At 43.6% G+C, this 25,857-nt stretch overlaps 1 protein-coding gene across 4 annotated transcripts in view; it reads right to left on the reverse strand.

Annotated features, from left to right (window-relative positions):
* The window catches only part of LOC115144716 (transcription factor SOX-6-like), a 258,270-nt gene that overhangs the window by 226,253 nt on the left and 6,160 nt on the right, over window positions 1-25,857 (reverse strand). For 3 of the 4 annotated variants that reach the window (XM_065002988.1, XM_065002987.1, XM_065002985.1), the window contains exon 2: window positions 8,297-8,361. The gene's annotated coding sequence lies outside the window, so the exon portion shown is untranslated. Of the gene's footprint in view, window positions 1-8,296; window positions 8,362-11,642; window positions 12,207-25,857 lie in introns of those variants that run through there. The other variant, XM_065002986.1, reaches the window with a different exon arrangement.

A 25,857-nucleotide genomic window follows, 5' to 3' on the forward strand; every position in this document is an offset into this window, starting at 1 on the left:
CTAACATTGAACCGGGTTGGTTAGCTCCCAGCAGATTCATTCAGGGTAGTAACCGCCCTTATTTGGCACTATGTTCCTTGTTGTTTATCAAGCTAACGTTAGCTGGCTGGCTTGTTAGCTAATGTTACGTCACGTGTGTGATCTTACAAGTTATTTACCTAGCTAGGTTCATTGTTTACCTAGTTAGCTAGCGTCATGTCTTATGCTAAAGTGTACTGTTAGCTAGCTAACGTTAGCTGGCTGTCTCCCTAGCTAACTTTATTTGTATCCCAGAGCCATTTGCTTTTCTAGTTAGAGCCTAATGTTAGCTAGCTAACATTGTACCTGGTTGCTTGATGTGTTTACCTAGCTAAGTTAATTGTTTAGCATGTCTTAAGCTAAAGCGCACAACACCTGTTGAATATGGCCGGTGTCAGTAAACATCTGCAAAAATGAGTAATGAAATTGTTGCTAGCAGAGCTGGTTAGGCTGTTTTCATGCTATCTAGTGGTAAACAAATCATCGGCCAGAGCGTCAGGTGTGCGCTCTGAACGATCAGAGAGCAAAACGAGATGGGTGGGGCTAAAGCTTAAGAGGGTGTGAACGATGCTGAATGGGTGTAGACAAAGAAGAGCTCTTCACTAGATACCAAAACATTCAAAGGCCATTTTCTCAAAAGTGAGTTTAGAAGTTCATCAACTTTTAAAGCAGAATAACTTTGCCATTGTTTCCTAAAAAATGCAGTGTATGATGTACCATTTTGTAGCTCTGAGTCTCTGCTTTTATCCAATATAAAATAAAAACATTTCAAATTTTGCAAAGGGCATAGGGTGCCATTTAGGACACAGACGTCCTATCAATGGCAGTGAGCCAGGGAGATGAGGTATCAGGAATCAAGTTCAGACCCAAGTGCAGACTATGTGAAGGAACAATGTTTAATGTAACAACCGGGGCAGGCAAACGACAGGTCAAGGCAGGTAAGGGTCGATAATCCAGAGTAGAGGCCAAGTTACAGGACGGCAGGCAGGCTCAGGGTCAGGACAGGCAGGGGTCAAAAACCAGGAGGACGAGAAAAAATAAACTGGAAAAGGCAGGCGCTGAGAAGGCGCTGAGACACAAAACGCTGATAGGCTTGAACAAACAAGACGAAGTGGCCATAGACAGACAGAAAACACAGGTATAAATACCCAGAGGATAAGTGGGGAAGATGGGCGACACCTGGAGGTGGTGGCGACAAGCACAAGGACAGGTGAAACAGAACAGGGCGTGACATGATGAATCGTTTACCAATATGGACACCTAGAGTGGTGACAGTGACAGCCCTGTGAGACCTTGTAGCACGGCTGCCATGGCAGATCTGAGAGGGCAGGTGAGGATTAGAGTGAGTTTCCACTAGACGCTGATATTGGGTAATTTTCCCTACTAATGTTTAAGGTTAAGATCGAGGGAAGGGACGTTGATCATACATCTGTACCTAGGGAAACTTTACCATGGAGGGCTAGGTGGCCAGCCTCTGTGGCTTGGAAAAGAACAGGTGAGTTTGATCCTGACCTTTCAGTTAAAACCAGAAGCAATTATTAACCTGAGTGGTGGCTGCTCTGATGGCATCTCTTAATGGTAGCCTTTAGAAGTATGTCGGCTTCAGGAGACACCAGTTGTTACCTGGCATTTTGGTGAAAGTAAGTTAAACGTATGCACGTGCACACACACACGCGCACACACACACACACACACACACACACACACACACACACACACACACACACACACACACACACACACACACACACACACACACACACACACACACACACACACACACACACACACACACACACACACACACTTCTCCCTAGCAGAATTTTCAGGTGGGGCGCAAAGGCCCCCAAAGCAACATAGGCCCTCTGACATCAAAATAACTGTCATACAATGGTAGGAGAAACACTGCACTAACCGAATGGAAAGAGCATTTCACAAAAACAAATACAATCTCCTGCCTTTGTGTTTTGACAGCCACTGCCTGTGCTTGGTACAGATCATATAATGGGCATTATGTACTCTTCAGGAGAGTGACACAAACACATTCCCTACAGTACATTTCTTAAGTCTGAGTCTCCCCTTAAGGAGATATGTGACAAATGCCACAGGGTGATATGCGGAAGGTGACATATGCCACTGGGTGAGTACCTCATCATTAAGCTCGGGGCCCTGGGTCTGAACCCTGCCCTGTGCAAATGGGTCCTGGACTTCCTGATGGGCCACCCCCAACAACACCTCAACACAGGGGCCCCACAAGGGTGCGTGCTCAGCCCCCTCCTGTACTCCCTGTTCACCCATGACTGTGTGGCCACGCACATCTCAAACTCAATCCTCAAGTTTGCTGATGACACAACAGTGGTAGGCCTGATTACCAACATCAATGAGACAGCCTACAGGGAGGAGGTGAGGGCCCCTGGCGGAGTGATGCCAAGAAAATAACCTCTCCCTCAACGCCAACAACGAAGGAGCTGATCATGGACTTCAGGAGACAGCAGAGTAAGCACGCCCCCATCCACATCGACAGGGCCACACTGGAGAAGGTGAAAAGCTTAAAGTTCCTCGGCGTACACATCAATGACAATCTGAAATTCCACACTCACATAGACAGTTAGGTGAAAAAGGAACAACAGCGCGTCTTCAACCTCAGGAGGCTGGTACAGCAACTGTACCGCCTGCAACTGCAGGGCTCTTCAGAGGGTGGTGCGGTCTGCCCAAAGCATCACCGGGGGCACACTGCCTACCCTACAGGACATCTACAGCACCCGGTGTCACAGGAAGGCCAAAAAGATCATCAAGGACCTCAGCCACCCGAGCCACAGCCTGTTCACCCGCTACCATCTAGAAGGCCAGGTGAGTACAGGTGCATCAAAGCTTGGACCGAGAGACTGAAAAACAGCTTCTATCTCAAGGCCATCAGACTGTTAAATAGTCACCAATAGCCGGGCTCCGCCCAGTTCCCTGCCCTGAACTCCGTAACTGTCACTAGCCGGCTACCACCCGGTTACTCTACCCTGCGCTGAACTTTAGCCACTGTCACTAGACGGCTACCACCCGGTTACTCTACCCTGCCCTGAACTTTAGTCTCTGTCACTACACGGCTACCACCCGGTTACTCTACCCTGCCCTGAACTTTAGTCACTGTCTGTCACTAGACGGCTACAACCCGGTTACTCTACCCTGCCCTGAACTTTAGTCTCTGTCACTAGACGGCTACCACCCGGTTACTCTACCCTGCACCTTAGAGGCTGCTGCCCCATGTACATAGACATAGAATCACTGGTCACTTTAATAATGTTTACTGTTTTACCCACTTTATATGTATATACTGTATTCTAGTCAAGGACTTTCCTATTTAAATATTGCTGTACATATACTATTCTATCCTACGTATTCTTCAGATATACCACATATTCTATCCACATACTGTCCATGTCTATACATCCCATCATATATTTAAGCAATTGTCACACTCTGACCATAGTTTGCGTTGTTTGTTTCTATGTTTTGTTTGGTCAGGGTGTGATATGAGTTCTATGTTGTATGTCTAGTTTGTCTGTTTCTATGTGTTTGGCCTGATATGGCTCTCAATCAGAGGCAGGTGTTAGTCGTTGTCTCTGATTGGGAACCATATTTAGGTAGCCTGTTTTGTATTGTGGGGAGGGGTGGGGTGGGGTGGGGTGGGGGTGTGGGTGATTGTTCCTGTTTCCAGTGTTGGTATTCAAGTTACGGGACTGTTTCGTCTTTGTTCTTTTTTGTCGGTTCATTGTTTTTGTTTGTTGTTTAAGTATCCCATTAAAAATGGATAATCATCACGCTGCATTTTGGTCCTCCTCTCTTTCTCCCGAAGACGATCGTTACAGCAATAAGGCACCTCGGGGGTGTGGTATATGGCCAATATACCACGGCTAACGGCTGTTCTTATGCACGACGCAACCCCCGAGGTGCCTTATTTCTATTATAAACTTATTACCAACGTAATTAGAGCAGTAACAATACATTTTCTTGTCATAACCATGGTATACGGTCTGATATACCATGGCTGTCAGCCAATCAGCATTCAGGGCTCGAATCACCCAGTTTATATATAAGTACAGTATATATATATTGCATTTTTCTACACCCGCAATAACATCTGCTAAATATGTGTATGCGACAAATAACATTTTATTTGATATGTGTAATGTGACATATGCCACAGCGTGACATGTGTAATGTGATCTGGTGCATCTGAAGTCATCTGAGAAGATGAGAGGGGCGAGCGAGGCAAGGAAAGATGTTTGAAGGCTGTCAGTCATCATTGAGGATTGTTGATGTTGAAGATGATGATGAAGATGATGAAGAGCATGATTATGGTGATGATAATGACAATGATGACAATGACGATGGTGATGAAGATGGTAATGCTGACGATGATGGTGATGACGGCTATGATGATGATGATGACTATGATGATGATAACGACAATTATGACATTAATGACATTAATGACAATAAGGATGACGATGACGACGACGGTAATGACGACAGTGATGATAATGACCATGATGATGAGTATTGACATGGCAGCGAGCACAACAACATACTTCATGCCACGAACACTCACGGTATGTCTTTACTCCTTAGTGTAAGAAACAGAGGCCTCCAACTCTCCCCTCCAAACATCTTTCTCTCCCCCCTCCCTTTCTTTATATCTCTCCCTCTTTCTCTTCCTCTTTCTCGCCCTGTATCAGAGACGGTCTCACTGCATGACCTAATGGAAGGAGGATCTCCTTAAAGCCACAGTGGAAGAAGAAGAGACAAAAGAACTCGTCCCGGGGAAGCTGCCCTCGCTTGTGGTTTGGAGGCCGAGAGAGGGAAAAAGTGACTAAGCTGCGTGGCTCTTTTCTTCTCTCCACTCCTCCATAAACAGAAAGGGATAAACTAGAAGGAGATCCTATTTAGAACAGGCCCCATTTCAAGGCTAATATAAGTGAAAGAGTGATAGAGCTGGTGGTTTTGCGAAGACGCTGTGGGATGAGGCTGGTGGATTCTCTCGCTGGCTATGAGCTGCTCGCTGATCCAGCCTAAGTAAGGAACCACATCCCAGGCCCAACCTATAGCCTCGCCATCTACAACCAATGAGTACATTCAAAAGAGAACCATATTATGGACCTTGGGTGGGATAGTGACACGGGCTCTGCAGCCAAATTGAAAGAAATAGAGTAGCTTTATTCAAGTGATTTCAATGAATGAGTTAAGTAGTATGGATAGAAATACAACAGGGAGTGCACACCTCGTCAACAACAAAGCCTATGAAATTGACCTACTTGCCCTGGCCAACAAAGTGGATAGCCTATCCCCAAACAGTAAATCATTAAAGCCTACCCACAACGAGGGCTAGGGTCCAATGAGGATCAGCTAACTGATGACAAATAGCGAAAAGTTCCTTCCCCTCTGACATGGCACCAGGGCCACAAAGAAGACAACTATTATTACTTTAAAACTGGGATGAACCATATGGCACTTTTCTTTCATTTCTCCCAGATCTACATTTCATATATTTCTCTTGGTAAAACCATTTAAATCTATAGGACTTCAATATTGACAGCTTAATTTGGGCTTTGCAGCAATACAACCATGAAGGCCTGATTCACACGGTCTCTTCTGAACAGTTGATGTTGAGATGTGTCTGTTACTTTATTTGGGCTGCAATCTGAGGTAGAGTAAACTCTAATGAACTTATCCTCTGCAGCAGAGGGAACTCTGGGTCTTCCTTTCCTGTGGTGGTCCTCATGAGATCCAGTTTCATCATAGTGCTTGATGGTTTTTGTGACTGACCTTCATGTCTTAAAGTAATGATGGACTGTAATTTCTCTTTGCTTATTTGAGCTGATCTTGCCCAAAAAAATCCACAAATTAACTTTTAACAAGGCACACCTGTTAATTTAAATGCATTCCAAGTGACTACCTCATGAAGCTGGTTGAGAGAATGCCAAGAGTGTGCAAAACTGTCATCAAGGCAAAGGGTGGCTACTTTGAAGAATATATTCTGATTTATTTAACACTTTTTTGGTTACTACATCATTCCATGTGTATCTCACTGATCATCCCTAAAGCCAACACCTCATTTGGCCGCCTTTCGTTCCAGTACTCTGCTGCCTGTGACTGGAACGAACTGCAAAAATCGCTGAAGTTGGAGACTTTTATCTCCCTCACCAACTTCAAACATCAGCTATCTGAGCAGCTAACCGATCGCTGCAGCTGTACATAGTCTATTGGTAAATAGCCCACCCATTTTCACCTACCTCATCCCCATACTGTTTTTATACAGTTTTTTTATTTTTATTTTTTTATTATTTATTTACTTTTCTGCTCTTTTGCACACCAATATCTCTACCTGTACATGACCATCTGATCATTTATCACTCCAGTGTTAATCTGCAAAATTGTATTATTCGCCTACCTCCTCATGCCTTTTGCACACATTGTATATAGACTGCCCATTTTTTTTTTTCTACTGTGTTATTGACTTGTTAATTGTTTACTCCATGTGTAACTCTGTGTTGTCTGTTCACACTGCTATGCTTTATCTTGGCCAGGTCGCAGTTGCAAATGAGAACTTGTTCTCAACTAGCCTACCTGGTTAAATAAAGGTGAAATAAAAACATAAAATAAAAAATTTCATAGTTTTGATGTCTTCACTATTCTACAATGTAGAAAATAGTACAAAATCAAGAAAAACCCTTGAATGAGTAGGTGTGTCCAAAGTTTTGACTTGTACTATATATCTTTATTACGAAAAGAGAGAAAGTCCATTAAAAGGGATACTGTAGCGTAGACAGGGAGAAAGACCATTAAAAGCCTACTGTAATGTAGACAGGGAGAAAGTCCATTAAAATCCTACTGTAATGTAGACAGGGAGAAAGTCCATTAAAAGCCTACTGTAACGTAGACAGGGAGAAAGTCCATTAAAAGCCTACTGTAACATAGACAGGGAGAAAGTCCATTAAAAGCCTACTGTAATGTAGACAGGGAGAAAGTCCATTAAAAGCCTACTATAACGTAGACAGGGAGAAAGTCCATTAAAAGCCTACTGTAACGTAGACAGGGAGAAAGTCCATTAAAAGCCTACTGTAATGTAGACAGGGAGAAAGTCCACTAAAAGCCTACTGTAACGTAGACAGGGAGAAAGTCCATTAAAAGCCTACTGTAACGTAGACAGGGAGAAAGTCCATTAAAATCCTACTGTAATGTAGACAGGGAGAAAGTCCATTAAAAGCCTACTGTAATGTAGACAGGGAGAAAGTCCATTAAAAGCCTACTGTAATGTAGACAGGGAGAAAGTCCATTAAAAGCCTACTGTAATGTAGACAGGGAGAAAGTCCATTAAAAGCCTACTGTAATGTAGACAGAGAGAAAGTCCATTAAAAGCCTACTGTAACGTAGACAGGGAGAAAGTCCATTAAAAGCCTACTGTAACGTAGACAGGGAGAAAGTCCACTAAAAGCCTACTGTAATGTAGACAGGGAGAAAGTCCATTAAAAGCCTACTGTAACGTAGACAGGGAGAAAGTCCATTAAAAGCCTACTGTAACGTAGACAGGGAGAAAGTCCATTAAAAGCCTACTGTAACGTAGACAGGGAGAAAGTCCATTAAAAGCCTACTGTAATGTAGACAGAGAGAAAGTCCATTAAAAGCCTACTGTAACGTAGACAGGGAGAAAGTCCATTAAAAGCCTACTGTAATGTAGACAGAGAGAAAGTCCATTAAAAGCCTACTGTAATGTAGCGCTGACAGGTTTCTGGATTGTTGCCTGCCTGTGTGTCTTTAAAAGAGGCCTTTCTACGCCACACTGAAAGCTCCTATTGAGTGAATACAGAGAAACACCCTGACCAGAGTGGTGGTCCAGATCCATACAGGGGAAGCTATCAAAAGCACTCTGTATGTGAACGACGAAGGCAAACTAACGGACACGTGCAAAGTCAGGTACCGTTTGTTCACCTGAAACGTGACAACACGCAGAAATAAAACGGAGTGTGCGCCACTGACATGACCATTCATACAAGACAGGTGCATTCCTTTGTGGCATAACATATGCACCAAGAAATCCCATGCTTTAAAAGGGAAAGTTTCTGCTTTTTTCCCCCGAACTTCCCTAAGGCATTGTCAATTCCTCCAAACAGTTTTTAAATTCTTTAGCTGGTTATTTAGCAACATGCAGAATAAGCTTAACTTAAAACAAGTGAACTATCCCTTTAAGATAATGTCTTACAGAGTAGAAATGAGACTTAACACTTACAGCAGTAGAGAGACTTCAACACCTTCAGCTCACTGGTGGGGCAGAATTGGATTCATGAACGTCTCCTAAAAAAGAGCAAAAACAAGAGATCATTTAAAACCAACAATCATTGGTGGAAAAAGTATCCAATTAACATACTTGAGTAAAAGTAAAGATACTTTAATCGAAAATTATTAAAGTAAATGTGAAAGTCACCTAGTAAAATCCTACTTTTTAAAAAGTATTTGGCATTACATATAGTATCAAAAGTGCATTTTAATTGCTAAAATATGTTTAACTATCAAAAGTAAAAGTATAAATAATTTCTAATTTCTTATATTAAGCAAAGCAGACAGCACCATGTTCTTGTTTTTAAAATGTTTGGATAGCCAGGGGCACACTCCAACACTCAGACCATTATTTACAAACAAAGCATTTGTGTTTAGTGAGTCCACCAGATCAGAGACAGGATGACCAGGGACGTTCTCTTGATAAGTGTGTGAATTGGACCATATTCCTGTCCTTCTAAACATTCAGAATGTAACTAGTACTTTTGTGGGTCGGGGATAATGTATGGAGTAAAAAGCACATTCTTTTTTTCAGGAATGTAGTGAAGTAAAAGTAAAAGTTGTCAAATGTAAATAGTAAAGTAAAGTACAGATACCCCAAAAAACGACTTAAGTAAAAATATTTGAAAGTACTACTTAAGTACTTTACACCACTGCAAACAATCACGTCATTACATTGATATTAAAACTGTATACACATATGGACAGCATATAATGATTAAAGGGTCATATCTTGCACACTTGATTGCCTTTATGCCACGTTTACATTTGTTCATGGAGTGTGATTTGTGTATTCTTTATTGGCCAGAGAAGAGATAGGAGAAGAGTGTAACATAGGCAGTGGGTCGGAATCGAACCCACGCCGACACTGACCACTAGTCCTCCCAGGACACACAGAATTGTCACTTAATCTGCTATTGTTTTGATTGTAATGAGAAATATCTCATTGGGTTCTGTGTGTATAATTAGGATTCGTTCAGTTTGTGCCTCTAAAAACTAAATGTCAGAGCATTTTTAATAAACTACACTTCTTCTAGTTGTTTATCTAACGTCTCAATCTATAGCTATGCATATAGGCATGCAATGTGCTTCTATACTTGCTGCCTATCCAACAGAGAGCCTCAATGTTGGACAGGAGAGGCAGTGTAACGTAATGGTGCGCACACACACGGCAGCACATAAATGACAACGCACACTGTATGCAGGCACACAAACCCAGCAACACACCCAACATTAAGATTATTGAACACAGCTTTGAAGTTGGACGTTTGTTAAGCCTTCTCGTAACGTGATTACTGTCGAGGCCGTCGAGATAGGTCACTCTGTTCTCAGAAATCTGGAGGTAGAAGAAGGTGGCACCCTAGTCTCTATATGATGTACTACTCTTGACCAGAACTCTATGGGCTCTGGTCAAAAGTAGTGCACTACATAGGGAAAAGGGCTCTGGTCAAAAGTAGTGCACTACATTGGGAATAGGATGCCATTTGGGACGCAACGAAGAGTCACTGCCCGACACTGCTCTCACACATCAGTGGAAACATACCAACTAGTCGTGTGCGACTATTTAGCTTCTAAATAGCCTTTCTCCCGCCTGTGGCTCTGCTGGTTACCGCAAGTTACTAGGGTCAACCTCAATTGATCCACACGCATCTCAAACTACCTGGGTTTGTGGCGCCACGGCAACAAATAAATACATCAAAGCAGGAGGTGCTGCGAGAGAGAGAGAAAACAAAATCATGGAATACACACACAACCAACCTCCAACTGACATCAAAGTCAACTTTATACTGAAACTAAGAGCAATGCATAAACCGGTCGAAACAAACATGCCTGTGATTTTACAATTTGAAGCTAATTAAGAACAATGAAGGAAAGAAGCAAATACAAGGCACATTATATTTTATTCATGGCTTAAATCTAGAAAATTATTTTCTCTTCGAACCAACTTATTTTCTCTGAGGACACAATTTATAGCAATTCAAACAAGAACAACCCAGAGCCCTTGTGTTCTAGGGAGATCCTAAACTACTTAACAAATATAGCTAGAACCATCCAACTCATATCTCTGTTTCATGGAATAGGGTGAAGTTGCTCCTAGACACTGATCTTGGGTCAGTTTTGCATTTCTATTACTAATGGTTAAGGATAGGATTGGAGGAGGCCATGCTGATCCTAGATCTGTACCTAGCCAACACTTTACCCCCGGAGCCTGTTTCAAAGTCAGTTTCAAAACAATCACTGCCACATTTTTTTTAAACTTTGCCCTAAGTCGAGGTCCCTTTCGTTCACACTCTCAACCTGTCAGCTCGTCTGAACACGTTCCAAATATCTGCAGAACCAGTTATTCTCTCTTTCTCTCCTCTTTTTCTCCACTGCTCAACACACCCTCGCCACTCTATCATCTGCCGCTGGTGGCCTCAACACCTGGAGGACGATTGTTAATCAGAAAGACAGCTGGCTACCCAGGAAGACAAGAACAAGCCACGGAACACACACACACTAGCCGGTGTGTGTGTGTGTGTGTGTGTGTGTGTGTGTGTGTGTGTGTGTGTGTGTGTGTTCATGTGTTCATGTGTTTTCATGTACATGTGTGCATAAAGGCAATGGAGAGAGGCCCAGAACACTGCTATGATAACCTTATTAATTTAGGTCTATAAATTTGCTCAGGAAAACAAAGAATAACAAAGGAAGGCCTTCTCCTCATAGAATATCCAGCAGATCATTTAGTTACTACCCACTGGACCCCTTCCAGTCTCACTCAGCCACAGCTGGTCGGAGCATTAGGCTGACAGTCAGGATCCACACACACACAGACAGACAAACACACACGCACACACAAACACACACACACAGACACACACCTGCACTCTCATGCACATGTAAGCACAGACATAAACACACTCATCTCATGCACATACACACAGACAAACCGACACAACGAGTCTCCCCCTACACACACACACACACACACACACACACACACACACACACACACACACACACACACACACACACACACACACACACACACACACACACACACACACACACACACACACTCTAGGTCTTGACATGCAAGGGAGAGATGAAGCCGTCCTGGGCCTCCCCTGACAACTGGGATATGGCTGCTACCTGTTTGGCAAGGGGTCCAGCAGCTGGAAAATATTACTGTCCATGTTATGCGAACGTTCAGGCAGCTATGGAACACACCTGTCTGAGTGAGGATCTGGCAATGGTGAAATGAGAGGGTAGACTAGCTAGCTACATGTTCGGCAAAAGCTCAAGTAGTAGAATTATACCTTTTGTCAAGAGACAGACAGGGACTAGGGAAACACAGCACAGTGGAACAACCAGAAGAAATCTGTGGAGAGAAACACACATGGTGCAACACATGAATACACGCATTCACACACACACATCCAGCACACCAAAACATCCATGTGCTGTTTCGTCCCAGTTGTCAATGCCGCTCAGAAAAGGGGAGACAAAGAGACACTGTGAGACAGAGAGCGTCTCGATAACGCTTGCAGCCCATGAGCTTCGACATTGCGAGGTCAATGAGGCGTTGCGGTGTCAAGCACAGCTCTACTCAGATAATGTATGTTGCACCGCAAGCTAATCACCTGGTCAATTAAACTAGAATAGAAGTCAATTGATCCATAAATTATGAACTGGTCAGTGGATCCACTGAGAACTCACTATGTGTGCTACTGGTTGATGTCCCGTTTTCAAAGCCACTCTTTCACTCATTGTGAATGTAACTCCCAATAGCTGGGGTTTCAAGCTACCAGGGTTGTGTTCATTAGGACTGTAGAAACATGCTTTCTTAAAACATTGTTTTTAAATAGTATCGCTCAGTTTCGGAATGCTTTCTTGGTGCCCACTGAACACAACCAAGATGTGAGTATGGATGAGAATTCCAAGTCAACACTTTAATGAGGGGAACAAGGTAAGGGATGCCTTGCATGACTGAAAAGCTTTGGAGCACGCTCACAAAAGACCTAGTTAACACTAGACTGGCTTAACTGACAACAAGCATTATTGAAGCAGTTGTTAACTTAAAATATTGCAGAGGTGAGGGGCAAGTGGCAACACATCAGTCTCAACCTCACCCTCGCTCGGTACACTTAGGCAAGATTACATTATGCTCGCTGCCATTGTTCCCCTGGTCTTCAAGACAAAGCCTGTTCCACTCTGCAAATGTTCACCGAACGTTGTAAAAACAAGGGTGAATGTCAGAGAGAGTCATGAATAGGATTTCTCTTCTTTTGTTGGTTCTGGAGAGGTATGCACAAGTACATCACTGTGTGAGAGAGAAGAAAGGAGGACCTGTGAGGGAATCGGTCGAGGAGTCCTGTGAGGGAGTCGGTCGAGGAGCCCTATGAGGGAGTCGGTTGAGGAGCCCGACAGTCTTCGCATTAAAATACCTACCATTTGAAGAAGTGGATTCTTGGCCCCAAACAGAGTTCTGGGAAAACAGACCCCTGACAGACCCCTGACACACCCTGAAAGGCAGACCTATGAATTCCTACAGACCGTAAATCAGAGTGATAACAATACCAAAAGAGATGCACCTTAACTTGAAACCTTTGAAAGTACGAATACAAAAGTCAGAGGGAGAAAAACACAAAGAAACAGTTCCTGACCTGTGTGGAGATATCAGAAGAACCCATAAAGACCACAAAACACAACCAAGGGAACAGATCCCAGAGCAGTATCAGACCTCTAAAGATTTGACAGCACTGTATTGAACTGAGGTTATACAGCGTCAACCTTAGGTCGACTGTGTCATGGCCCCAACAACTATTTAAACTGTCAGGGCAATTATCAACCGCCATGCTTTAATTTACAAGGCCAGAGCAGGCCTGTAATTAATTGATGTGTGCTATAAATGTAAATGAGTCCAGTGGGGAACAGGGGAAACTAAAGTTAATTTTGTGCAAATCTACACATTTTGCCATGGGGTGTAGAGAAAATGGTGCAGTTTTAAAGCAAGTTTGCTGCAATTCTACAAAATGTTCCATGTGTCGGATAGAAGATTTAGCAATTTTATAACAATAATCCTTTAACTATGGGGTGAAAAGGAAAATGAGCTGTTTTACAGCAAATTTCCTGCAATTCCGATAATTTGACCATGATTACTAAATTTAGATAGCTGGCCGCTAGACTAGTTGCCCATCCCTGGTCTAGCTAATTCTCCAGTGGATTTAATCTGCGAGACAGGGAAATGATTTAGTGGGGAACACAAATCCACCATATGATGGAACGCAAGGAAGGAGGTGTACAGTGTGTTGAGGAGGTGAGACGGGGGAGTTAGAATATTCTTTGAGATGGGAGAGCTAGACTAGTCTTTGAGATGGGGGAGTTAGAATATTCTTTGAGATGGGAGAGCTAGACTAGTCTTTGAGATGGGAGAGCTAGACTAGTCTTTGAGATGGGGGAGTTAGAATATTCTTTGAGATGGGAGAGCTAGACTAGTCTTTGAGATGGGAGAGCTAGACTAGTCTTTGAGATGGGAGAGCTAGACTATTCTTTGAGATGGGGGAGTTAGAATATTCTTTGAGATGGGAGAGCTAGACTAGTCTTTGAGATGGGGGAGTTAGAATATTCTTTGAGATGGGAGAGCTAGACTATTCTTTGAGATGGGGGAGTTAGAATATTCTTTGAGATGGGAGAGCTAGACTAGTCTTTGAGATGGGGGAGTTAGAATATTCTTTGAGATGGGAGAGCTAGACTAGTCTTTGAGATCGGAGAGCTAGACTATTCTTTGAGATGGGGGAGCTAGACTAGTCTTTGAGATGGGGGAGTTAGACTAGTCTTTGAGATGGGGGAGTTAGACTAATCTTTCTTAAACCTCTTGAGTGTAGGGGGCAGTATTTTGTTGGGATGAAAAACATACCCAAATGAACCTGCCTATTTCTCAGGCCCAGAATCTAGAATATTCATATAATTGTCAGATTAGGATAGAAAATACGATAAAGTTTCCAAATCTGTCAAGATATTGTCTGTGAGTATAACAGAACTGATATTGCAGGCGAAAACCTGAGGAAAATCCAACCAGGAAGTGCTGTTTTTCCTGAAATCTCTCTGTTCCATTGCCTGCCTTCGCTCCATTTAAAGATATATCAACCAGATTATCTTTCCTATTGCTTCCCCATGGTGTGAACAGTCTTTAGACATAGTTTCAGGCTTTTATTTTGAAAAATGAGCGAGAAAGATCACATCACGTCATTGTATGGCTGGGTGCCAGCAGTGTTTTGCATGTGCAACAGCTTGGAGCAGACATTTCTCTCTCTCTCCTATTGAAGAAGCTTTTGTCCCGGTTGAAATATTATTGATTATATATTGTAAAAACAACCTGAGGATTGATTATAAAAAAGTTTGACATGTTTCTACGAACTTTCCGGATACTATTTGGAATTTTCGTCTGCGATGTCGTGACCGCTCAAGCCTGTGGATTTCTGAACATAACGAGCCAACCAAATGGAGATATTTTGGATATAAAAATAATTTATTTTGTAACTGGGAGTTTTCTGAGTGCAAACATCCGAAGATCATCAAATGTAAGCGATTCATTTGATTGCTTTTATTGACTTTCGTGACCAATCTACTTGGCTGCTAGCTGTTTGTAATGTTTTGTCTACTGAGAGAGATGTCCTTACATAAACGCTTGGTATGCTTTCGCCGAAAAGTTTTTTTGAAATCTGACATGCCAGGTGGATTAACAACAAGATAAGCTGTGTTTTGCTATATTGCACTTGTGATTTCATGAAAATTAAATATTTTTAGTAATCTAATTTGAATTTGGCGCTCTACAATTCAGCGAATGTTGACGAAAATAATCCCGCTAACGGGATGGGTGCATCAAGAGGTTTTAATTCAGGAAATGTCAGACAAGCGTTTTCACTGTAAAGTTCCTCCTCGTCTTTAGAGTGGGGTGCTGAAGCTGCTTTCTCATATCAAGAAAGGGGTGAGGACTGTACCTTGTGGTGCCCCAGTTTTCGGCATCGCCACAGTCTTGTCACAGTCTCTTTGCAGTCTCTTTACTGTCTCTTTACTGTCTCTACTACCTTTTTTCTAAAGACAAGCTTCTAGGGTGCTGACCAATACTTTAATCAAGTGAAATGCAAATTTGGCGGAACAACCCTAAGGAGGTTAAACAGGTTAAGTAGGAATGGTTGTGCTTGAGAGGGTGTGATTAGATAAGAGGCAAACAAAGATATATCGATCCTCAAGGTATCCACTTTGCTAACTTCATCATTCCCACAGATCCTAATATTGTGTGTACGTGAAACACGTGAGTTCTTCACTCTTCTGATTGTCTGTTTGGGGGGGGGGGGGGCTTTCAATTGCCCATGGAAAACTTGCCTGTCAGAAAGGAGGCGTATGTGTTTTGAAGTTGTTCGACACCATCAAAAGCACACATCATTATTATGTTTCATCTGACCCCACCTCTTATAGATGTGTGTTACACAATGACATAATAATTTATGGCTGCTCTTTTTCACCAATCTGTCTCACAAAAGGTTGGCACTTAACCCTTTTCCTGTGCACACCATGAACAAGCAGGCACAGAGCCTATTGTGTGTTGAGAGTGGCGGGAAACACGCGTGAAGTTTAACAATGTAGGGTACGAGTTAAGCGAGCAACACTTCAACACAGAGACCTGGGCTGCCACAATAGAGTCTAGAGTTTATGACATAAGCTTCTTGTCACTGTGGCTCTTTAGAAAAGCAGATGGGATTTTTCCTACAGCATGCATCCAGCAATAACAATTGACATCACAAGCCAGCCTATATTTGCCATATTAAAAAGGGGGACACAGTGTAAGCTCCCTGAGAAGGAGGCTACACTGCACAGCCAGCTGAGGCAGCTATTTTCCAGTCCTCCTGAAGGGAGGTCCTCACAGAGGGAACCAAGAATTTGGGAGGCTACAGAAAAGTACTTCTCCTATAGCTACACTTGCTTTTAAATCTTTGTAAGTCCGGCTAGCCAGAGCAACCACTCTGTGGTCGAATTGTAGGTGAATTGGTTAGTGGTTTCTCATGGTGAATGCTAACACAAGGCTAACGTTACTGCGGGTGCTGAAAGGCCTGGTAACACAAGGTTAGCATTAGCGGTGCTAAAAGCACAAGAGTTGGGTCCCATGAAATGCCTGTAATTCTATTCAGATGGGCTGCTGTACACACTGCTACCGTTACAAGAGGAGGGGGGGGGGGGGGGGTTGAGTTACCCTTTGATACAGTGGACCTCAATTTCCATCAGTCATATCGTATACATGAGGTCACATGCAGTCCAGTAGCAGTCCAGCCCTGTCAGCTGTACTGGTGCCAAAGCCCCTGTTCAATACTCTGTCATCCAGAAACAGTATGCCTCAGCAGCCCAGCAACTAGGATTCCTGCTTACATGGCTGTACAGTATACTGTACACAAATAAGGCATGTGAGAAACATGTAGCCTACTACTAGTCTCTTGAACTGTGTCCCATCATTGGACTCATAAAACACAGACTACCATGTTATTCACCTAGTCATGCTCAAATGTAGGGTTGTCAATCAAAGTGTACTAGTGCATTTCTATTCTGGGTTTCCCAGCCCCATCCCTTTCCCCCTGGTCACTCCCCCTCTCAGGCCTCCAAACAGAGCCAGTCTTATTGTGGGCCCCATCCCTTTCCCCTGGCCACTCCCCCTCTCAGGCCTCCAAACAGAGCCAGTCTTATTGTGGGCCCCATCCCTTTCCCCTGGCCACTCCCCCTCTCAGGCCTCCAAACAGAGCCAGTCTTATTGTGGGCCCCATCCCTTTCCCCTGGCCACTCCCCCTCTCAGGCCTCCAAACAGAGCCAGTCTTATTGTGGGCCCCATCCCTTTCCCCTGGCCACTCCCCCTCTCAGGCCTCCAAACAGAGCCAGTCTTACTGTGGGCCCATCCCCCTCCCAGGGCTCCAAACAGAGCTTCTTACTGTGGGCCCATCTCCCTCCCAAGCCTCCAAACCGAGCCAGTCTTACTGTGGGCCCATCCCCCTCCCAGGCCTCCAAACAGAGCTTCTTACTGTGGGCCCATCTCCCTCCCAGGCCTCCAAACAGAGTCAGTCTTACTGTGGGACCATTCCCCTCCCAGGCCTCCAAATAGAGCCAGTCATACTGTGGGCCCATCCCCCTCCCAGGCCTCCAAATAGAGCCAGTCATACTGTGGTTCCATCCCCCTCCCAGGCCTCCAAACAGAGCCATTCTTACTGTAGGCCCCTCCCAGGCCTCCAAACATAGCCAGCCTTACTGTGGTCCCAGCTCTCACCACCACCTCATAATGACCACAGTTTGATTAAAGGCCTCTCTCCAAGCTGTAAACCACAGGAACAGCCTGCATTGACAGCTGGCCACCGACCAATGAGCGTCAGCTATAGGGGCATGCTGGGTGGAACCAGCATCCTTCCCCAGGCGTTCTGACCACATACTCGTTTGAGGCCTCACACCCTGAGCGGTGCCGCCCCGTCCCATTAGTAGTGGCCACTGTGCGAGTGGTGAAGTGTGGGCTGGTAAAGCTGAAGGCTGGAGCTTTTCATCCAGGCACCAATATATGTTGCACAACATCTCGACATGAGCACACATACTATGGCACATATCAATACATATTCCATCTTTGTGGCGAGACCCCACCCACACAAGGCCCTGTCTCTACAAGACCTTGGAATACTACTGTGTGTGTGTGTGTGTGTGTGTGTGTGTGTGTGTGTGTGTGTGTGTGTGTGTGTGTGTGTGTGTGTGTGTGTGTGTGTGTGTGTGTGTGTGTGTGTTTTATGCCAGTGTATCCATCTGTGTGTATTATTCTCTGTGTGGTGTGTCCCAGCTTCAGCAGCCCTTTCAGATGGTCAGAGAGGCTCATGGTAACTGCATGGGAGGCCAAACCACAAACCCTCGCTACAACATTTCAGCACATTTCCCTTTTTCAACCACATCCAGAATAAGACTAACTCTAAATGTACAGTATGTTAATACCACAGAGAACAAATCACAGGATCTTGTAAAAGAGCCATTTGTCAATGGTGCACTGCTCAGGCTGGAGGTTCAAATCCAGCTCTGCCAATAGGATTCATGGAACACATACATTTAAAAAAGCTCTTAACTCAACATCTAATTCTTGCAAACCATTGTTAACAGTATGTTCATGAACACAAACGGTATTAACACTAGTAATAACATGATGATAAATAGAAATACCACTTAGACAGCCATGCAGGTGGTAACCACTGTAGTGTGCAATGATCGAGCCAAAAGCAGCGTTGCTCCCAGCGACTCAAGAGAACTCTCGAGGTGACTCTCACATGTCCACCTGGAGACGATGTGGCGCAGACAGACAAACATCAACACCTTCTCACTCTTTGTTGGCCACGTCTGGTGTCAGCCTTTTGACCGTGCGTAGAGCACACAATGAAATGCGTGGGAGTGGAGCCTTACAAAAGCTAGTCTATGTTTTGTTATTTGATATGGCAACTTGTTCACAGCTTTCTTCTACAGCGCCTCTTTTGTTCCAGAAGGAAGGCCATTTTTCTTCGCCTGACACATGGGAAAGGAAGCCAAGCTTCGCTTCATTATGATTTGTTTTCCATTTTGATCCAAGTCAAGTGTTCATATTTTCCTAGTTTCCCTTTCTGCATTCTGTCGGCTGGCGTGCTCGTGGAAGACGGCGTCGGGGAATGTAAGCTTCCTGGTCTGGAGACCATTCATAGCCTGTTTACAACCTGTTCATAGCAGGTTCATGCTGCATGTCTCATTCCTGGAGACCAACCATAGCCTGTTCATAGCCTGTTAATAACCTGTTTATAGCCCATTCATGCTGCATATCTCATCATTCCTGGAGACCATTCATAGCCTGTTCATACCCTACTTATAACCTGCTCATAGCCATTTCCGGTTGCAGGTCTCATCATTTAGGATTGTTTTGACTGGAAGTTGAAGACGCAAAGCAAAGTTCTCTGAACTAAATCTGCTGCCACTTTCTGTCTTACAAACAGCTAATGAGGTATTATGACAATCTACTAATTAAGACATTTATGCTGCAGTGGAATAAGAGGGCTTTACGTTTCACTGACGGCCAGTCAATATTCAGTCACTACTCAGTCACTACTCGGCCATCTCACTCTGTCAACAATCCAAAAGTCAGCACGCCATTGGCTAAAACCAAGGAGACCAACAAATGCAGCAGTTTTCTTCCAGAGGAATTTTTTTCCAGAGCTCTTTGACACATGCTTTTGTCTGCACCTCGCAAGTTAAGACATCAGTGCCTTTGTCTGCACCTCGCAAGTTAAGACATCAGTGCTTTTGGCTTTACCTCACAAGTCAAGACGTCAGTGCTTTTGGCTTTACCTCACAAGTCAAGACGTCAGTGCTTTTGGCTTTACCTCACAAGTCAAGACGTCAGTGCATTTGGCTTTACCTCGCAAGTTAAGATGTCAGTCACTGACTGATTGAGAAAAAATTATGTATTTTCTCTTTTACAATGATTCCTTCTTTGAAAAAAGCAGGAATAAAAATGTACGATGACAGGAGTTCCAGGGGCCTCATTTATAAACTGAGCAAACGTACAAAATATACCCCAAAATGTGTGTGCCACAGTTTTCCTGCAAATGTTGACATGAGCATGTCCTTTCCTGCACACAAACTTTTAAACCACGCGTACGCACACCTTCTAATCTAGTGGATTAATTATTGTATTGTAAGTATTACACTACATACCAATGGGGGCTATGATGACACACGTATTCATAAAATACATAATGCAGCCATTTGCCATTAGTGAGAAGAACTAAAATAAATTGAGGGTGTTATATTTTTTTGATTTACACTAATTAGACATAATAATTTATTTTATTTTATTTTCATAACCATTGCAGAATATATTCCTTACATTTTCTGGCCGTGATGGGTTCATATTCCTGAAGTACCCATATAACAAATCAACATGCGCATCTCTCGTTTAATTGGGTCTATGTAAATAGATAGGCTATACATTGGCTGTATGTGATCTCATAGGCAGTGTGGTTTATGGCCTACAGACACATTTAACAGGTGAACATCAAGACAGTTGATATTCTACTTTGAAGTATGTATGCTACTACTGTGTCTAGCCTACTGAAACTTCAAATTGTTTTAAATAGCCTTAGACAATATTTCAGAATTCGTGGGCAGTCCAGCCTATTTAGGTTGGGGGGAAAAGTGAATGCAAAACATTGTTGAATTCAAAAGTTCTGCTGACAGGTCCACACCTATTTTGCCATCCTTTGTTTTCTTTTTCAGACACTGTCACGGTCCTTTGTTAGATACAGCATAAATTACTGCTTATATAAAATATTTGACAGTATGGGTAAGCTACAGCACTGCTGTGCGATAGGAGTGTGACATCATGGCCTATTTCATCTCAGAGCCTATACCAAGGCAGGAAACACAATAATCTATTGATAAACCAAATATTGAACAACATGTCATCCTTTGTATAGAAGTGTGAGCTGTAGCCAGGCGTTCTGGTCTCCGATATACAGTCGTGGCCAAAAGTTTTGAGAATGACACAAATATTAATTTTCACAAAGTCTGCTGCCTCAGTTTGTATGATGGCAATTTGCATATACTCCAGAATGTTATGAAGAGTGATTAGATGATCAATTAATTGCAAAGTCCCTATTTGCCATGCAAATGAACTGAATCCCAAAAACCATTTCCACTGCAATTCAGCCCTGGCACAAAAGGACCAGCTGACATCCTGTCAGTGATTCTCTCATTAACACAGGTGTGAGTGTTGACGAGGACAAGGCTGGAGATCACTCTGTCATGCTGATTGAGTTTGAATAACAGACTGGAAGCTTCAAAAGGAGGGTGGTGCTTGGAATCATTGTTCTTCCTCTGTCAACCATGGTTACCTGCAAGGAAACACATGCCGTCATCATTGCTTTGCACAAAAAGGGCTTCACAGGCAAGGATATTGCTACCAGTAAGATTGCACCTAAATCAACCATTTATTGGATCATCAAGAACTTCAAGGAGAGCGGTTCAATTGTTGTGAAGAAGGCTTCAGGGCGCCCAAGAAAGTCCAGCAAGCGCCAGGACTGTCTCCTAAAGTTGATTCAGCTGCGGGATCGGGGCACCACCAGTACAAAGCTTGCTCAGGAATGGCAGCAGGCAGGTGAATCAACTTTAAGTGTGCATCTGCACGCACAGTGAGGCAAATACTTTTGGAGGATGGCCTGGTGTCAAGAAGGGCAGCAAAGAAGCCACTTCTCTCCAGGAAAAACATCGGGGAAAGACTGATATTCTGCAAAGGGTACAGGGATTGGACTGCTAACGACTGGGGTAAAGTAATTCTCTCTGATGAATACCCTTTCCGATTGTTTTGGGCATCCGGAAAAAAGCTTGTCCGGAGAAGACAAGGTGAGCGCTACCATCAGTCCTGTGTCATGCCAACAGTAAAGCATCCTGAGACCATTCATGTGTGGGACTGCTTCTCAGCCAAGGGAGTGGGCTCACTCACAATTTTTCCTAAGAACACAGCCATGAATAAAGAATGGTACCAACACATCCTCCAAGAGCAACTTCTCCCAACCATCCAGGAACAGTTTGGTAACGAATAATGCCTTTTTCAGCATGATGGAGCACCTTGCCATAAGGCAAAAGTGATAACTAAGTGGCTCAGGGGAACAAAACATCAATATTTTTGGTCCATGGCCAGGAAACTCCCCAGACCTTAATCCCATTGAGAAAAACCCACAAATTCTGACAAACTCCAAGCATTGAGTATGCAAGAATGGGCCGCAATCAGTCAGGATGTGGCCCAGAAGTTAATTGACAGCATGCCAGGGCGGATTGCAGAGGTCTTGAAAAAGAAGGGTCAACACTACAAATATTTATTGACTCTTTGCATCAACTTCATGTAATTGTCAATAAAAGCCTTTGACACTTATGAAATGCTTGCAATTATACATCAGTATTCCATAGTAACATCTGACAAAAATATATCTAAAGACACTGAAGCTGCAAACTTTGTGGAAATTAATATTTGTGTCACTCAAAACTTTTGGCCACTACTGGACAATCAATCTTGCAGAATGCACAGACAGGCATCCGATATTGACAGCATGTTTGTTTTAAAAATTATTTTTCCAGCTCCCTTCAGAAATGTGATCAAATACGTTATTTCCCTTCCTTTTACAAACTGCCGTGGCCTAATTCCAATTGTGCCAAAGTATACACCATAAAAGGTGAATGGAGGGTGTTTTCCGGACAGAGTTTTATTGTTCTTTCATGAGCACACAGTTTATGTATGGCGTGGGCTTATGTATGGCGTGGGTTTATGTATGGCGTGGGCTTATGTATGGCGTGGGCTTATGTATGGCGTGGGTTTATGTATGGCATGGGCCTATGTATGGCGTGGGCTTATGTATGGCGTGGGCTTGTGTATGGCGTGGGCTTATGTATGGCGTGGGCTTATGTATGGCGTGGGCTTATGTATGGCGTGGGCTTATGTATGGCGTGGGCTTGTGTATGGCGTGGGCTTATGTATGGCGTGGGCTTGTGTATGGCATGGGCCTATGTATGGCATGGGTTTATGTATGGCGTGGGCCTATGTATGGCATGGGCTTATGTATGGCGTGGGCTTATGAATGGCATGGGCCTATGTATGGCATGGGCTTATGTATGGCGTGGGCTTATGTATGGCGTGGGCTTATGTATGGCATGGGCCTATGTATGGCGTGGGTTTATGTATGGCGTGGGCTTATGTATGGCATGGGTTTATGTATGGCGTGGGTTTATGTATGGCGTGGGTTTATGTATGGCGTGGGTTTATGTATGGCGTGGGCTTATGTATGGCATGGGCCTATGTATGGCGTGGGTTTATGTATGGCGTGGGTTTATGTATGGCGTGGGTTTATGTATGGCGTGGGTTTATGTATGGCGTGGGCTTATGTATGGCGTGGGTTTATGTATGGCGTGGGTTTATGTATGGCGTGGGCTTATGTATGGCATGGGTTTATGTATGGCGTGGGCTTATGTATGGCATGGGTTTATGTATGGCGTGGGCTTATGTATGGCATGGGTTTATGTATGGCGTGGGTTTATGTATGGCGTGGGTTTATGTATGGCGTGGGTTTATGTATGGCGTGGGTTTATGTATGGCGTGGGTTTATGTATGGCGTGGGTTTATGTATGGCGTGGGTTTATGTATGGCGTGGGCTTATGTATGGCGTGGGTTTATGTATGGCGTGGGTTTATGTATGGCGTGGGTTTATGTATGGCGTGGGTTTATGTATGGCGTGGGCTTATGTATGGCGTGGGCCTATGTATGGCGTGGGTTTATGTATGGCGTGGGTTTATGTATGGCGTGGGTTTATGTATGGCGTGGGTTTATGTATGGCGTGGGCTTATGTATGGCGTGGGTTTATGTATGGCGTGGGTTTATGTATGGCGTGGGCTTATGTATGGCATGGGTTTATGTATGGCGTGGGCTTATGTAAGGCATGGGTTTATGTATGGCGTGGGCTTATGTATGGCATGGGTTTATGTATGGCGTGGGTTTATGTATGGCGTGGGTTTATGTATGGCGTGGGTTTATGTATGGCGTGGGTTTATGTATGGCGTGGGTTTATGTATGGCGTGGGTTTATGTATGGCGTGGGTTTATGTATGGCGTGGGTTTATGTATGGCGTGGGTTTATGTATGGCGTGGGTTTATGTATGGCGTGGGCCAAGTTGATAAATCTATATATTTTTTAGACGTACGTATTCTTTTCATGGCGCACGCAGATATTTAGTGTGATATTTACAAAACGGTTATAAATGAGGCCCCAGACAGTACAGCGGTGAATATAAATACATGACACTGATCTGGTTTGCACAAACCATGTGAGTATCAGGGGTGTTTGAGTGCCTGTAGATCTCCCACAAATTCAACTATGGATCTCAAAGCCAATTCCACTTTATTTTTTAATCCCTTCTAATCAGGGTCAGATTTTTTTTATATAACCTTTATTTAACTAGGAAAGTCAGTCAAGAACAAATTCTTATTTACTATGACAGCCTACACCGGCCAAACCCACATGATGCAAGACCAATTGTGCGCCGCCCTATGGGACTCCCAATCACAGCTGGTTGTGATACAGCCTGGATTCGAACCAGTGTGCCTGTAGTGACACCTCTAGCACTGAGATGCAGTGCCTTAGACCGCTGCACCACTTGGGAGCAATTGATTAGATTTTATTTCACTCTAATTTTAGCATTGAGGTTTAGATCTGTTTTACAAGGGAGCCCTGCATATACACAATTTATAAATACAACATAATACAAAAATGACCAAACATCTCCAATCAACAATTCGATTGCAAAGTCAGAGCTAGTAACAGGGAACTTTGTCATTCATCATTGAATTGGCTTTGGGTTACTTCATTGCTGGCTCATGTCATTTCCTGTGGGCTTTACACGGAATCCTCCAGGTATTATCTTTGAAAGCCTAAATAAACATGGTGGCCGATGATTAAGATGGCTGCTGATACAGCGGTTTTCTCCCTGTTGGGTGGTGCTGGAAGTCACAGTTTGGAGGTTGTGTTGATACTGCCACGGTCCTTTGTTGAGGCCTGTTGTCTAAAACCACTCAAAAGTACTGCTACATTCTCCCTATGCTGCAGCCTGCAGGCACGGCCATGTGCCACTTTTAGCTTCAGAAATGCTGGGAACATGTTCAAGGATTCCCTCAAAGACCAGACTACCATGGGTTTAATGTTTTCAAAGGGGGACAGAGGTCAAAGCAGAGCGGTAAGGGGATCACAAAGAGGAGAAACACGTGTTTTGGAGACTAGAGACACAGGAGAATTACTGCTATGGGTTGGGGAATGAAAAAGCACTGGTTTGGTTTCTGTGAGTTTAAGGGGTATGTTCTTCCAAGATATCTAATGGCGAAGTACATTTAGGGAGAGGGGCGCATACACACTTAACCTACAGGGCACAAACTGGGTAGCCCTTTCCTGCAGTCAATGAAGCACCCTTTTTGGCCTCATGGGTGGAATGTTATTCATATTTTTCATAATTTCATAATTAATAAAGTTATTATATTTTACGACAAAAATACGGTGTCTCTATGTCTAACAGTTTTATAGTTCAGTCTAAAGTGTAATATTAGGATGCAAACTCAAAATGGAATACTTTTCAACTCTATATCTGACATGGTAGATAATACAGGTTTCTTATTTTTTTAAAGCACATAACCATATATGTGTGGTGTATACTTTTGTTTCAAAGTAGATTTGTTTAGGGCTACCAAGATTCACTCTGTGTGGCCCTGATTTAGCTCACTGCAGTGAAAGGTTCAATCAAGGTTGTTTCAAAGTAGATTTGTTTAGGGCTACCAAGATTCACTCTGTGTGGCCCTGATTTAGCTCACTGCAGTAAAAGGTTCAATCAAGGTTGTTTCAAAGTAGATTTGTTTAGGGCTACCAAGATTCACTCTGTGCGGCCCTGATTTAGCTCACCTCAGTAAAAGGTT

Source organism: Oncorhynchus nerka, linkage group LG17 (assembly GCF_034236695.1).
Source record: "Oncorhynchus nerka isolate Pitt River linkage group LG17, Oner_Uvic_2.0, whole genome shotgun sequence".
Taxonomy (NCBI): domain Eukaryota; kingdom Metazoa; phylum Chordata; class Actinopteri; order Salmoniformes; family Salmonidae; genus Oncorhynchus; species Oncorhynchus nerka.